This window comes from Pongo pygmaeus, chromosome 13 (genome assembly GCF_028885625.2).
Source record: "Pongo pygmaeus isolate AG05252 chromosome 13, NHGRI_mPonPyg2-v2.0_pri, whole genome shotgun sequence".
NCBI lineage: Eukaryota > Metazoa > Chordata > Mammalia > Primates > Hominidae > Pongo > Pongo pygmaeus.
Window position 1 is genome coordinate 78,969,270 of NC_072386.2, and position 13,552 is coordinate 78,982,821.

At 45.6% G+C, this 13,552-nt stretch overlaps 1 protein-coding gene across 6 annotated transcripts in view; it reads left to right on the plus strand.

The window, feature by feature from the left end:
* Positions 1-13,552, plus strand: part of ROR2 (receptor tyrosine kinase like orphan receptor 2) — a 222,325-nt gene that overhangs the window by 169,889 nt on the left and 38,884 nt on the right. The window lies entirely within an intron of this gene.

Here is a 13,552-nt window from a genome sequence, read left to right on the forward strand (position 1 = left end):
GACCTCTCAAAAAAGTATCGAATCATGCTTCTGCAGGCCCTCCTTCATCATGTCTGCTTCCTTACCCCTCCCTAGTTCCTGTTTTCTCACACATAGTTACATTTCTTCTCTGGTGTATAAACCCCAAATTTTAGTCCATTGGGGAGATGGATTTGAGACTGAGTTCTCATCTCCTTGGCTGCAGCACCTGATTAAAGCTGATTAAAATCCTTTTCCTTGGCACTGCTTGTTGTTTTAGTGATCGGCTTTCTGTGTGGGGAGCAGGAGGACCTAGATCGAATCCCGGTGTTTTCGTAACACCCCCCTCATGACCTCATCTAATCCTAACTACCTTCCAAAGGCCTCACCTGCAAATATCATCACATTGAGGGATAGAGCTTCAACTTATGGGTTTGGGGGGTACCACTGCTCAGTCCATAACAATCAACTGCCAGAACAGCCACTTTATTTCTGTCCAATCTACAGAGTGGCTCTGCACAGCTTCTATATGGAGGTCAGTTGTTTAAAACCAAGAGCAAGTGGAGCTCTGCCCAGCATGCAGGGTAGCAGTGAGGCTGGTGCCTGGTGCTTGGAGGCTTCCTTAAGAGGATTCCATCCTCTGTAGGATGTTAAATGTAGTAAACGCATGCTCTGAAAGCTTGTTTAGCACACTGGCCTTGGGGACCACATTTCCTTAGGAATAAAAGTAGTTTTTGATGGTTAGATTCTCAACTTCTTTCTCAAAAGCCTGACTTAACCCACAGTGCAGACAGACCACAGATACTTACTGATTGCTCCCATAGCTGGCTCTGCACGAGATCCTAGGACATGTGTTGGCTGAACTGTGCTCTCTGCTGCTTGGATTTTACAGGTCTGGGGAAAGGCAAGCTGTCAGGTCATGATAAAATTCTGAGTTGTGGCAAGTGGCCTAAAGGAAGAGATCAGGTTTTGGGAGGGTAGAAGAGGAACAGATCTCTTGATTTGGGCACAGATGGTTGTGCTGAGATCTGAAGAGTGGACACTGGCCAAGTGAAAACGGGAGGGAAGTGTGTGCGAAGCCCAGTGGGGGCCCTGGGTCAAGCGGGACTTGGTGTCGTGGTGGTACCGCAGGGCAGATGCCTGGCTTATGGGCTGGGGCAAGGTGGAGGTCAGAGTCAGCCAGGGCTGAACCCGTGAATCTCAATAGGGCAGCCGGAAGGCTCTTGAAATTCAAGTCAGTTAGAATAAAGAAAATTAAGATTTCAGTTCCTTGGTTGTACTGGCTACATTTCAATTTGGCAAGAGGCTCCCACAATGGGTAGCACAGATCTAAAATATTCCAGTATCATGGAAAGTTCATGGGGCAGCCCTGGGCTATGCCCTGCACAGCACTTTAGGTCCCGGAATTTGTGTTTGATTGTCAGTTGTTGAGGGCGTCTGGTGTGGGGGGTGGTGCAGTCCGATTTACTCTGTGAAAAAAATCACATGGCAGCTGTGAAGCACGGTTCGAGGAGAAGCAGAGATGCAGTTGAGGGGGAGGGGGCGAGTGATGAGAAGCAGACAGGCCATATTAACGGCTGAGAATCCAACTTGAGTCATTCCATAGACTCCGATATTTCCTTGGGAAAATGTATTGCAGTCCTTTGTTTCAGATGCGCTGTAAACCTCTCACCCGGGGGCTTCCTTGTGGGCCTGGGGCGGGGCTGTGCCAAGGCTCCTGGAGCAGGGGGCTGTAGGGGGCCTGGGACTGCATGTGGGATGGGAGCTGTTCTTTAAATGGAGTGATCACAAATAACCCTGCGAGGCAGAAACAGCTGCATATTCATGATGCACTTAGGAAGATGCATTTGCTTATCAAGGTGAAAAAATGACCATCGGATGAAATTTGACAGAAAATTTTATTCCCTGGATGCTGCAAGCTCCCAGCATTTATAAGTCAAATTCAGTGCCCTAAGGTGGGATTCTCTCAGTTCCGTTTCTGGAAGTGGAGCAACTTCTCAAGCGTAGAATAAAATGCTTTCTACTGTGCTTTTTGTTTGTTGGGATTTGATAACCTCTTGACTTTTTTGTTGTTGTTGTTAACCCACAAGTGATTGGGTTAAAAACCATGTGTGTTCAGTGCGTTCCCATGACCGAAAGGAGTTGATTGATTACAGAGTTTGGAAGTTTGCCTTGGACCTGTCCAGAGCACAGAAACACTGACGCTGAAGGTGGCCCGTCAAGTGGGCACATCTGTACATACATGCATGTTTATGAAAGGGTAGTACAAAAAGAAAGCAAAGAACCACAGAAGGCCGGACTGTGTTTCTTTGCAGTAGCAGGATAGTGTAGTATAGTATCGCAGTTCTGAGCCTGGGTTTGCCAGACGATGGGCCTGGATAAATGGTGGCTTCACCCTTCCCCCTGGGGTCAGGGCCTTGGGCATGGCACTGCTCTCAGCACAGTTTCAAGATGGGAGCACCCCCAGCGTAGGTGGGATGAAAGGGCTTGCTCAGTTCACTGCAAGCACCTAGAAGCAGTAGCTGATGCTGGCGCCATTTGTTAGCATCACAATCGTGATGATTGGTGTATCCATCAGCACTCTTAGCGGGACAGGATCTGTAGTGAACTGCCCCCCAAAAGTCTCAGGGTAGGGGCCCCAGTCTTTCCCTTGCTCATGAATTATCTGGTCCTGTAGTGTGATTTTACTTCTTTTTGAGTTCTTGCTCTTGCACAAATGGAGACTCACTCCATCCGTCCTTTTGCTCCTGGCCCCTTCCTTATATGATTAGTAATAGAAGGAGTCGGCCTGGCAAAGCCAGACTCATTCTTCCTGCACGTTTTTGCTCATAGAGCTTCTGGGAATGTCACGCTTGGCCACATTTGGCCTAATCACATGTATAATCATAGCTGAATGTACCATATTAGCTATTTATTTAACCCAATCATCAGTCATGATGTATAAACATCTGCAAAATCACTGGCAGGTGACGTTGGCCTGTGGACCAGTTCATCAGCGATATGACAGCTTTACCTTTGGCCAAGCAAAAGCGAATCTAAGAATTAGCTGGAAAAAGTGTTTTTGTTCAGATGTCCTGGGTCAGTATTTGGCATGAAGCTTATATTTGGTAGATGGTATCGAGAGAGAGAAGAGAGACAGAGAGAGAGAGAGAGAGAGAGAGAGAGAGAGAGATTCTCAGAGTAAAAAGCCTATATAGAGAAAATGAGCACTAAGGATGTTGTGATTCACAGATGAAAAGTTTGCCTTCAGTTTTCATATGCCAAAGTACTGTCATTGTTTAAGACTGCAGGCGACTGTAGGACTTGGTTATAACCGGGTTGACATGTGAGTGAATATTTGACAGAGCTTTGTCTTCGTCGTTACATTAGACGTCCAGTAGACATACATACATACATGTTTTAGAATTATCATTGTATTACTTACAGAGGCTTATATCTGACCTAGAAACCACATGCTCTTTTGTTCCAAGGCTGTGTTTTTAAATGCACATGGAATACAGCTTGTGTTTTGTAAGATCAGTACTTTGGAATGTTTGTGGGAAGTGGATAATTTCTGAAGGCTGGGGCGGGGTGGTGTGGGCTCGCCTGTCTGCTGGCCTTCTGTTCTGGCTCAGCCAAGATAGACCCAGCGAGCTGTGTCTCTCGTCTTCGGAGAAGAGCTGCTCCTTGTCCACACTGCAGCCAGCAGGGTAATTCCTGACTTTGCCCATATGAGGATGTGTTGCAATTATAGGTGATCTCAAGTGGATTCTAAATAACAGGGTAGTGAAACCAGTGCCTTGGTTACTAGGCTGTTCCCTGCTATTTGTGCCATGTCAGGCTGTGGCGCTGAACTAAAATTTCCTTGGAAAGAGAAAACAAAGCAGTCAGCAGAGCTCCCTGAGCTGACACGGAGACCGTGCCTATTGGTCTCTGTTTACCAAGCATCAGTTTCCCAGTTCATGTAGGTCATATCGGCTGAATTATTGTGTGTGCTTCTGGTTTATTCTGGAATTCCTGGTGTGTGTGCCTGTGTGTATGTATGATAGTTTGTTAGGTTTAACATAGAGTGAGGGTCTTCAAGGCTAAACGGGTACAAAATGAAAATAGGATCATCCCTGCAAACATAGTCAGCATAAAGTCTGTTAGGCCTGTGATTCACAACTTGGGCTCAGCATCAGGATGTGCCATGCAACTCTTCTAGCTGTGTCTCCTCTGGCCAGGGACCCCACAGAAAGTTACTTTTCAGGCTCCAGTTTCTGAATCTACAGAATGGGCACGATGAATGTTAGTTGTTCTGAGCGTGCACAGAGATGGCAGTTGTGCGTCAGCTGCTGGGTGCACGCCTGGTTCCAGGAGGCAATAACGTTGTTGTGCCTGGGCTTGTTGTTCCCTTAGAATACGGAAGACACTCCCTGGAGTGGGTGTGCTCCAGGTGCCCAGACCAGAATGTGAGAGGCACCCTGCCCCCGCCCATACCGAGTGAGGCTAGGGTGGGCCCCTGTGCTGACCGCCAGCAGGCGAGCCAGAGTAAAGATTACGAGGAATGTCCTCCTGCCAGGTGATTGTAGCCTGTCCTCAGAATTCTTTTCATCTTGAGAACATAAAGATTGAACACAGAGGTGACGCTGAGGTTTACCAGATACCCACAAGGGGCACTCAAGCACAAATAAGGATGCACAGGGGAGCGTGGTGCAGTCTCCAGGGCCACCATGCAGGCATCCCCCTGCAGCAGACTGCTCTGTTACTCCTTAATAATTTCCCTGCAAAGAGAAAAAGGACAGGGTCTAGACATATAGAACAATAAAGAGAAAATAATGTGAAGAGTACGGTGCAGCAGAAATGCACATGGAACTGCTGGTGGTCTGGATGTCCAAGGCGGTACTCGGATGGGCACGGGGGGTTTCTGGGAGGATGTGGCCCCTGAACTGAGGCTTCTTGCATTCAGCAAGTATTTACCGAAGCCCACAGCATGCTGGGCACGCAGAGTCTCTGAAAACGTCTCAGTATGAGGCGGTGTGGTCTCTGCCCTCCCTGGGCTCTCTGAATGTCTTTCTAAATGGGAGAGGCAAGCGTGGGAACCACAGGAGGACCTCAGATCATGAAGGTGCTGGAGGGAGGCGGGGCTGGGACGGGAGTGAGCGGTGCTGGCTGTCGCAGTTGGGGTGGTCGGGAGGCTGAGCCCCACTGAGACAGGACATAGGGGCAATGGCTGGCAAAGGCCCCACAGCTCAGGATGCTCCAGGCAGGAGGCGGGCGTGGGAGAGGAAGGGAACGTAGAGTCCTGCTCAGAGCAGCAAGGCTATGACACCCAGTCTCATGGTGGGCACCCAGGGTCAGACTCGGGTTTCATTCTGGCTGTGTCAGCTGTTATGTAGCCAAGGGCAGGAGTGGGGGGTGGTGTCCCACATGCCCTGCGTGCTCAGAGAACCCCCAGGACAGCTCTGAAGGTGCTGATATGCTTAAGGGGCACAGGTAGGGAGAGGACCAGGCTGCCACCAAGGAGGCCAGGGTGGGCTCCATGCTCATCGTGGGGCATCTCAGCCCTGCGGGTGTCGGCTGGAGCTAGAAACTCATTTTACAAGGACACGGGAGGCTTGCACTGAGCCCAGTGGTGTCCACATCCACGTCCACCCTGGGCTGGGGATTGCTAGGGGTACATTTTGTGGGCGCAAAGAGAAGCTCCAGGGTGACATGGGGAGGGAGCAGCTGTCAAGCACTAGGACTTGGTGGAGGGAAGCTTCCAGGCGTGTCATTCTTAGGTTCCAGGTCAGCAGCCAGTTCAGCCCCTGCCAGTCTTGTCTGCCCCTGCCCGGCCCACAGCCACGCAATCCCAAGCAAACCTTTCCCTAAGACGTTTTCTAACATCCATTGGACAAAACAAACATGAGATGTCCAGGTTCTGAGCGTTGCACCACTCTGGAGGCTGAAGGCCATGTTCAAGGCACCTTTGATCCAAGTAGGGGACCCTTTATCCTCCTATTGGCTGTGAGTCTGCAATGCCTATTGGGTTGTCTGGATCTGGAGCCACTGAATGGTCTTGGAAGAAAACTCTGCCCCACAAATAGGAGGTTTCAAAGTGTGCACCATTGGTTATTAGGGGCAGAGTTTGGGCCGGGCACCTGAGACTGTCTGGACTGTCTGGAGACCCACAGCGGCTTCCTGCCGTCGGTGAGGCTGATTTCTGCCTCCGAGCCTTCCCTGCAGTCCTCGATCAGCCCCTCTCTTTCTCCCAGGGGTAGCGTTCTGACAACCTGCGCCCAGCGGGGTGGCGTCCCTATGATGGGCGGCCGTTTCCCTCGTCTGACTGGTATTGTCAGTGGCTGTTCTTCCTCCTGCGGGTGACACACACGGACAGCAGTGATTCTTCCTGAACTCACTGGGTTTGAGACCGTACTGCAAAGGGCTGTGCCACACCACCTGTCTGTCTCTGTCTGTCCCTGGGGTGTGCACACACCCATGTCTCTGTCTCTGGGTGGGTGTGGATGTCACCTGTGTGTAGGTCTTAGCTTTAGTTTCTTGGGCTGTCTCCTTCCTTCTACAGCCATTCTTCTTTCTTCTTCAATTCCTCTACCCTAGCAAAGGACTTCAAGACTAGGTGCCTTAAGACATCAGAATGTTTTCTCTCAGTTCTGGAGGCCGGAAGTCTGAAATCAAGGTTTGTTGGCAGAGTTGGTTCCTTCTGAAGGCTCTGGGGACAGTCTGTGCCATGCTTCGGTCTGAGCTCCAGGTGTTGCTGGCAACCCTTGGTGCCCATGGTGCTGTGTGGCTGTGGCGGGGTCACTCCATCTCTGCTCTTTCTTCTCTCTAGGTCCATGTCTGAAATTCCCTCTTCCTGTAAGGACAGTGTCGTTGGATTAGGGCCCTCTCTAATCAAGTAGGACTCCTCTTAACTTCGTTACATCTGAAGTGACCCTATTTCCAAACAAAGTGACACTCACGGGTTGCGGGGATGAGGACTTCAGCATGAGTGGCTGGGGGACACGGGTCACCCCACCATACTCTCGGTTTCTTCAAAGGTACAAACACTCTTAGGTGGTTTTCATCTCGCAAGTCCCCATGCTTCTAGTTTTCCCCGTTTTATCTGACTCCCATCCTTCCTGACACTGCCGCTGGTTTTCTGCAGCTGGCTGCATGCACCACTCAACAGCTCAGTAGGAAAGCCTGAGTGGAGTGGCCACTGTTCCACACCCGCAACGGATTTATTAGCCTGAAATCTTCCCTTGGGAGGAGCAGCTTTATGTCCTTCTTGCAGCTCTCAGGATTTCCATTCCACGTGCCCTTCCAGGAAATTTGTTTTATTTCCCACTAATCAAAGCACCATGACCTTATGATCTCTAATATGTAAAGTTTTCTTGATCTTCCCGGACTGATCAGTGTGACCTGGTAAAAGCAGATCCTCAATGCCTAAGTAATTTGACCAAGTTGGTGAATAGTTGGATGATTGGTTGGATTTAAAAATCGTAAGTCGGCTGGACGCAGTGGCTCACACCTGTAATCCCAGCACTTTGGGAGGCTGAGGTGGGCGGATCACGAGGTCAGGAGATCAAGACCATCATGGCCAACATAGTGAAACCCCGTCTCTATTAAAAATACAAAAATTAGCTTGGTGTGGTGGTGCATGCCTATAATTCCAGCTACTCGGGAGGCTGAGGCAGAAGAATCGTTTGAACCAGGGAGTTGAAGGTTGTGGTGAGCCGAGATCACGCCACTGCACTCCAGTCTGGCGACAGAGCGAGACTCCGCCTGAAAAAAAAAAAAATCATAAGTCATTGATCTGACTCTGACTGTGAGGCAGAGCAGTGTTCCCTGGTGATGGGATTCCTCTGTTACTTTGCCTTTGGGTTGTTTTGATGCTTGGACTCAGCTCCCTGTCCAGAGATTTGCAGTGCACAGAGAGCTGACCTGGGCACTGGGGAGATGAGCCTGTACCATCAGTTGCTAAAGTTGTGCCACTGTTAAGTTAGAAAGGGGAAGTTTTTTTGGATCAATTAAAAGGGAAGACTTCTGTTCCGTGTAACGCTATGGAGTGTGAGTGCTGCCCAAATCCAAGCGAGCCGAAACCTCAGTCAGTCATGCCTGGCTCCTTTTGGCCTGGCAAATTGTTTCTGGAGAGGTTTAGGGCAGCTACAAAGGAATGTTTTTGTGAGTTGGAGGAGAGCTTAGAAAATGGTTAATACAAACCCCGTATTTTGCACATAAGGGAAATGAAGCCAAGACAGGCTAAATGACTGGCTATAAATTAAACACCAAGGGAGAAAGGAATATTGTGCTTAATCTCTAGAGAGCTTTCTTTCCCGCTTTCATGTTTGGCCCCTAGAGAATCGATGACGTTGAAAATGGAGGACCAGACTCATTTGGCAGCCCTCCCACGTAAATTACATATGAGTGCTCAATAAAATACTAGTAAAAGATGCAAATGCTTATATGAACGTGCAAGGGAGATGGAGAAATGCCCAGAAGCCGAGAATGGAAAAGAAGCAGAATTATAAGTGACAGCACTGGGCTGCTGCAGCAGAAGCCACTTGAGGTAGCCCACTACGTTTGCAGCTTTGGAGAACAGCCCGATTTTCCTAGGTCCTCAAAAAGAGTTTATCTGAGACCAAGGGCCGAATTCTGAAGGCGTCGTGGAGTTGTGACATGAGCTCACCAACAGTGAAAAGTGGTGTCACCACATGGCCATGGCACACATGTGGACATGTCTGTGGGCCACAGAGCAGAGAGGGCACCAAGAGGTGGACACACCAAATCCTCCAGGGCTTTAATGTCAGAGTAGGCTCGGGAACATAAATGCTACACTTGAGAATATGCAGGGATAGGGAAATCCTGATGGAGAGTAAATGAAATAAGAAACCTAAAGTTACTGATTTCACTTGAAATTGGATGTACTAAGTTTCTTCTAATCAGGAGAAATGAGAGGCTAGGAGAAAAATCTAGCTTGGTTTTAGGAAAATAAAGGAATGTGCATTTTTTGCACCCTAATATAAGGCCTATGAAATATCATCTCTAATATAGAAACGATTCTGCTAGGTCCAGTTTCATCAAGAGCCTTGGGTTTCCACACCAAGCCAGGAGGGAACCCATGGGCTCTACAGAACCGGAGCTTTGTTGACAAGCTTACCTGTGAAGCTAGGAGAACTTCGAGCTGCAGTCCTAGAGAAGAGGGATGAGCACATTGCCACGGGGTCAGCCCCTGGAGGTCAGATGAGAGATTGCCTCCACCCTGGCTCCAGATGGGAAACACAGAAGGCTCTCCCATGAGAAATCAGTTGGGACCGGCACCTCTGGAAGCCAGATTTACATTACCAGAATGCTATAGGAAATTCCAAGCCAAAAAGTTAAGATAAAACTTGGCACTGCCTGTCAAGGGAACCCAGTTCTCAAGGGATTCCCTCAGAAAAACCAGCCTTACAATAAAAAAATTACACAGCACACTTGGCGAGGCCCAGGATGAGTGGCAAGCTAGTAAACAATGAAGCCAGAAGGATTAAGATGAAAGGAGGAAACAGAAACCACATAGAAGAAAAAGCAGTGGTGGATTTGAAAAGGAACCAAACAAACTTTCTGGAACAGAAAAATATGGTCCATGAAATGAGAAACTTGATGGGTATGTTACAGAGTAGATGCACATAGCTAAAGACAAAAAGGGTAAGGAGTATTAAAAATAGGGAGAGAGCACAGTGGAATTATCATATGAGGAAAACCAGCATATACCTAGAAGGATATTTAATATTTTATGAAATACTGATAGAGGTTTTATAGAATTCACAGAAAGCACAAATCTTCAGATTTGAGGAAGAGCACTGAGACCTGAGAAGTCTGAAATAAAAATAAATTTACTATTAATGATAGACAATTTGGAATGGCAAAGACAAAGGGAAAATATTGAAAATAGCCTAAGAAGGGGAAAGTTCAGAATACTTGCAAAGGAACAAGAACTTCAGGACTTCCAACAGTCACCATAAAAGCCAGAGGACAGTATTGCCTCAAATTCTATACCCAGCTAAACTATCATTCAAGTGTGAAAGTCATGGATGTTTTTAGACCAAGACTAAGAGTGTTTGCAGCCTTAGTCCTTTACCCAAAGAATGAATGTTATTCAGGATGAGCTCAATTGAACCTAAGAGGACGGAGTGAGATGCAAGAAGTGTTGGTGAGGAAAGAAGTTGGTAGATCTCAAAATACTCTGACAGCAAAAATAACAATAATTGGAGGCTTAAAATCAGAGTGTATCTAAGCACTAGGAAGCAGTTCAACGTGTGTGTGTGGTGTGTGTATGTGTGTGTAAGTGATTATAGCTCATAGCATTTAAAGTCTTTTGTAATTGGGGGACTTTGCTAAATTAGGTAAGCCTATAAAAATTAGTTAAGCTAGCCACTTATGTATAACTTTCAAATAAGCAGAGGGGAAAAATGGAGCACTAAAAATCCAATAGAAGATAGGAAAGAAAAAATAAAAGGCAATGGAAACATTAAAAATAAGACTCATCAGTTAAAAATGTAGACTCAGAATGTAAAATTATATGCCGCTTATAAGAGTTATGTCTAATATAGAATCATAAAAACGATAAAGATATTCAAAAGATAAAAGTAGGGCTATGTTAACCAAAGGTTCCCTGAGGATGGCTATAATAATATCAGATAAAATGATCTTTTAGGCAGAATTGTTGCTTAGTGATATATGGACCAAATGATGTAATAAAACTGAAGTTGGGAATGCATCCAGCCCCATCATTTCCCATATATCGACTCAACTTGACAGAATTACTAAAAGGTATTTGACAAATGCAAAGTCTTTGAATCTAGTAGATAAACATATTAAAAATATGAAAAACAAAATCAACAAGCTTGATCAAATGGGCACTTAAAACTCTGCCATGAATGTAGAATAAGCACATTCTTACTAAGCATATGTGGACCATCTTCAGGAAGCCGACTCTGTGGAGCATATCTCAGTGGCTTCAAAGAATTGTGATCACACAGACCGTGTTCTGTGACAACAGTGCAATTAAAGCACACTTTAAATAACTCATAGCTAAAAGAAAAATGTCGTAAGATATATTACACAATATTTGGGTCTGACTAATGATGTGAAGATTAATTAATTGGGTGGCTAAAGAAGAGTGGAAGGAAAATTTTACTCTTAATGCATACATAGAAAAGGAAAAAGATATAAAGTGAATTAACTACAGAAGTTGGAAAAAGCATCAGAATAGAGAGATGAACAGACAGTTACACAAGGGGAGCCCCAATGATGAGAAATATTCCAAAGGATGTGGAAGCTCACGAGGAATTCATAAGATGCGAACTAAAACCGTAGCACAGAACCTATCGGATTGGCAAATATTTTAAAGCACCCAAACACCAAATTCTGGCACAGCTGTAGGGAAGCACTTTAACTCAGATATTGTTAGTGAAGTACAAATTGTTTCAAGCACTTTTGAGACTCAGATCAATGAAAGATTTCAAGACTCTATGACACCACATCCAAGTGGATACTTTTTTCCCCTTCCAACCTTTATTTTAGGTTCAGGGGTACATGTACAGGTTTGTGACATGGGTAAATTGTGTGTCATGGGGGTTTGGTGTACAGATTACTTTGTCATCCAGGTAATGAGCATAGTACCCAATAGGTAGTTTTTTAATCCTCACCCTCCTCCTACCTTCAGTCCTCCAGTAGGCCCTGGTGTCTGTTGTTCCCTTCTTTATGTCCATGTGTACTCAGTGTTTTATTCCCACTTATAAGTGAGAACATGAGGTATTTGGGGTTTTGTTCCTGTGTTAATTTGCTTAGGGTAATGGCCTCCAAGCTGCATCCATGTTGCTGCAAAGGATATGATTTTTTTTATGGCTGCATTGTATTCCATGGTGTATAAGTACCACATTTTCTTTATCCAGTCATGTATGTACTTTGAGAGATTCTTGTATATGCACGGGACAAGACATCTATATAGGTGGTCATTAAATATTACAATAGCAATAATGTGGAAACAGCTTACAGTCCTTCAGCTGGGAAATGGATAAGGAAATTGTGGCTTGTTTGTATAATGGGCTGTTCTATTACACAGTAATTAAAATAAATGGAGCACATCAACCAACATAGATGGATGAAATCAACTAGCAAATATGACCTTTCAGGGAAAATTTCTAAAAACATAAAATAATATAAATATGCATTGGAATGATGCATACAAGTTCTCTGGAGAAAAAGAAACAAGAGTAGGTTTTGGTTGCATTCTAGAATTTTTTTTAAGTGAAAAAAATTTTAAGTGAAATATTTTTTAAAGTGAAATATGGGAAAATTAATTCAAATCTTTATATGTTTTGTTCATGGTTATTGTTTGATAGCTGTGTTTTTCTGTATGTTTGCAGCATTTTAGCATTTAACATTTTTAGATCAAAAAGAATGTTGAAAAAACAATTAGGCAAAAAGATATGGGAGATATGAATTTTGAAAGCAAAAAGGTTATGTTATTGTTATTTGAAGAAGATAGTATCTATGTAGAAAATCCAAGGCAATCAACTCAGAAACCGTTATAACTAAGATAGCTGAGTAAAGTGGCAAGATCTTTAAAAACTTGCAAATGGGATTAAGTTAATTACTTTGAGATGAGAGGATCATTCTGGCTTATCTGGGTAGGCCCAGTGTAACCACAGAGGTCCTTAGGAAACCGGGGCTGGAAGACTGGATTCAGCAGTAGATGTGACAATGGAAGCAGAGGTTGGAGTGATGCAATGAGGAACCACTGGCAAAGGAAAGAGGGGGTCCCTAATGTTACTGAAACACCAGGGTTTGGTCTAGGTCCCGCTGCTCACCACACGGAAAGCCAATCACTGAGACAACAATTATTGCCAAGAAAGAAGGCTTTAATCCGGTGATGCAGCTGAGGAGATGGGAGCTCAGCTTCAAATCCATCTCCCTGTTTGATTAAAATGAGGGCTTTATATAGCAGGGAAGAAAGGTAGCTGTGTGTGGGAAAACAGGAACATGGAAGGGGTAAGGAAGCCATCCTGATGATTGAGGGGCCTAGTGTGTTATTGTCTGGATGTGATGTGATGATCTGGTGAGTTTCAATTCTTTGATACTTTTTTGAGAGGTCCTTTCCTGAGGAAGGGTCAATTTCTATGTTTATCCAAAAGAACTGTCTATGGCAGTGGTCCTCAACCTCCCGGCCATGGACTGGTACTGGTGCGTGGCCAGTTAGGAACTGGGCTACACAGCAGGAGGTGAGCAGCAGGTGAGCAAGTGAAGCTTCGTCTGTATTTACAGCCACTCCCTATCAATTACATTACCACCTGAGCGCCACCTCCTGTCAGATTAGCAGTGGCATTAGCTTCTCATAGGAGTGCAAACCCTATTGTGAACTGTGCATCTGAGGGATCTAGGGTGTGCGCTTATGAGAGTCTAATGCCTGATTATCTGTCACTGTCTCCTGTCACTCCCAGACGGGACCGCTAGTTGCAGGAAAACAAGCTCAGGGCTCCCACTGATTCTACACATTATGGTGAGTTGTATAAATAAATAGAAATAAAGTGCACAATAAATGTAATGCTCTTGAATTATCCCCAAACCAAGGCCCCTACCTCAGGCCATGGAAAGATTATCTTCCATGAGA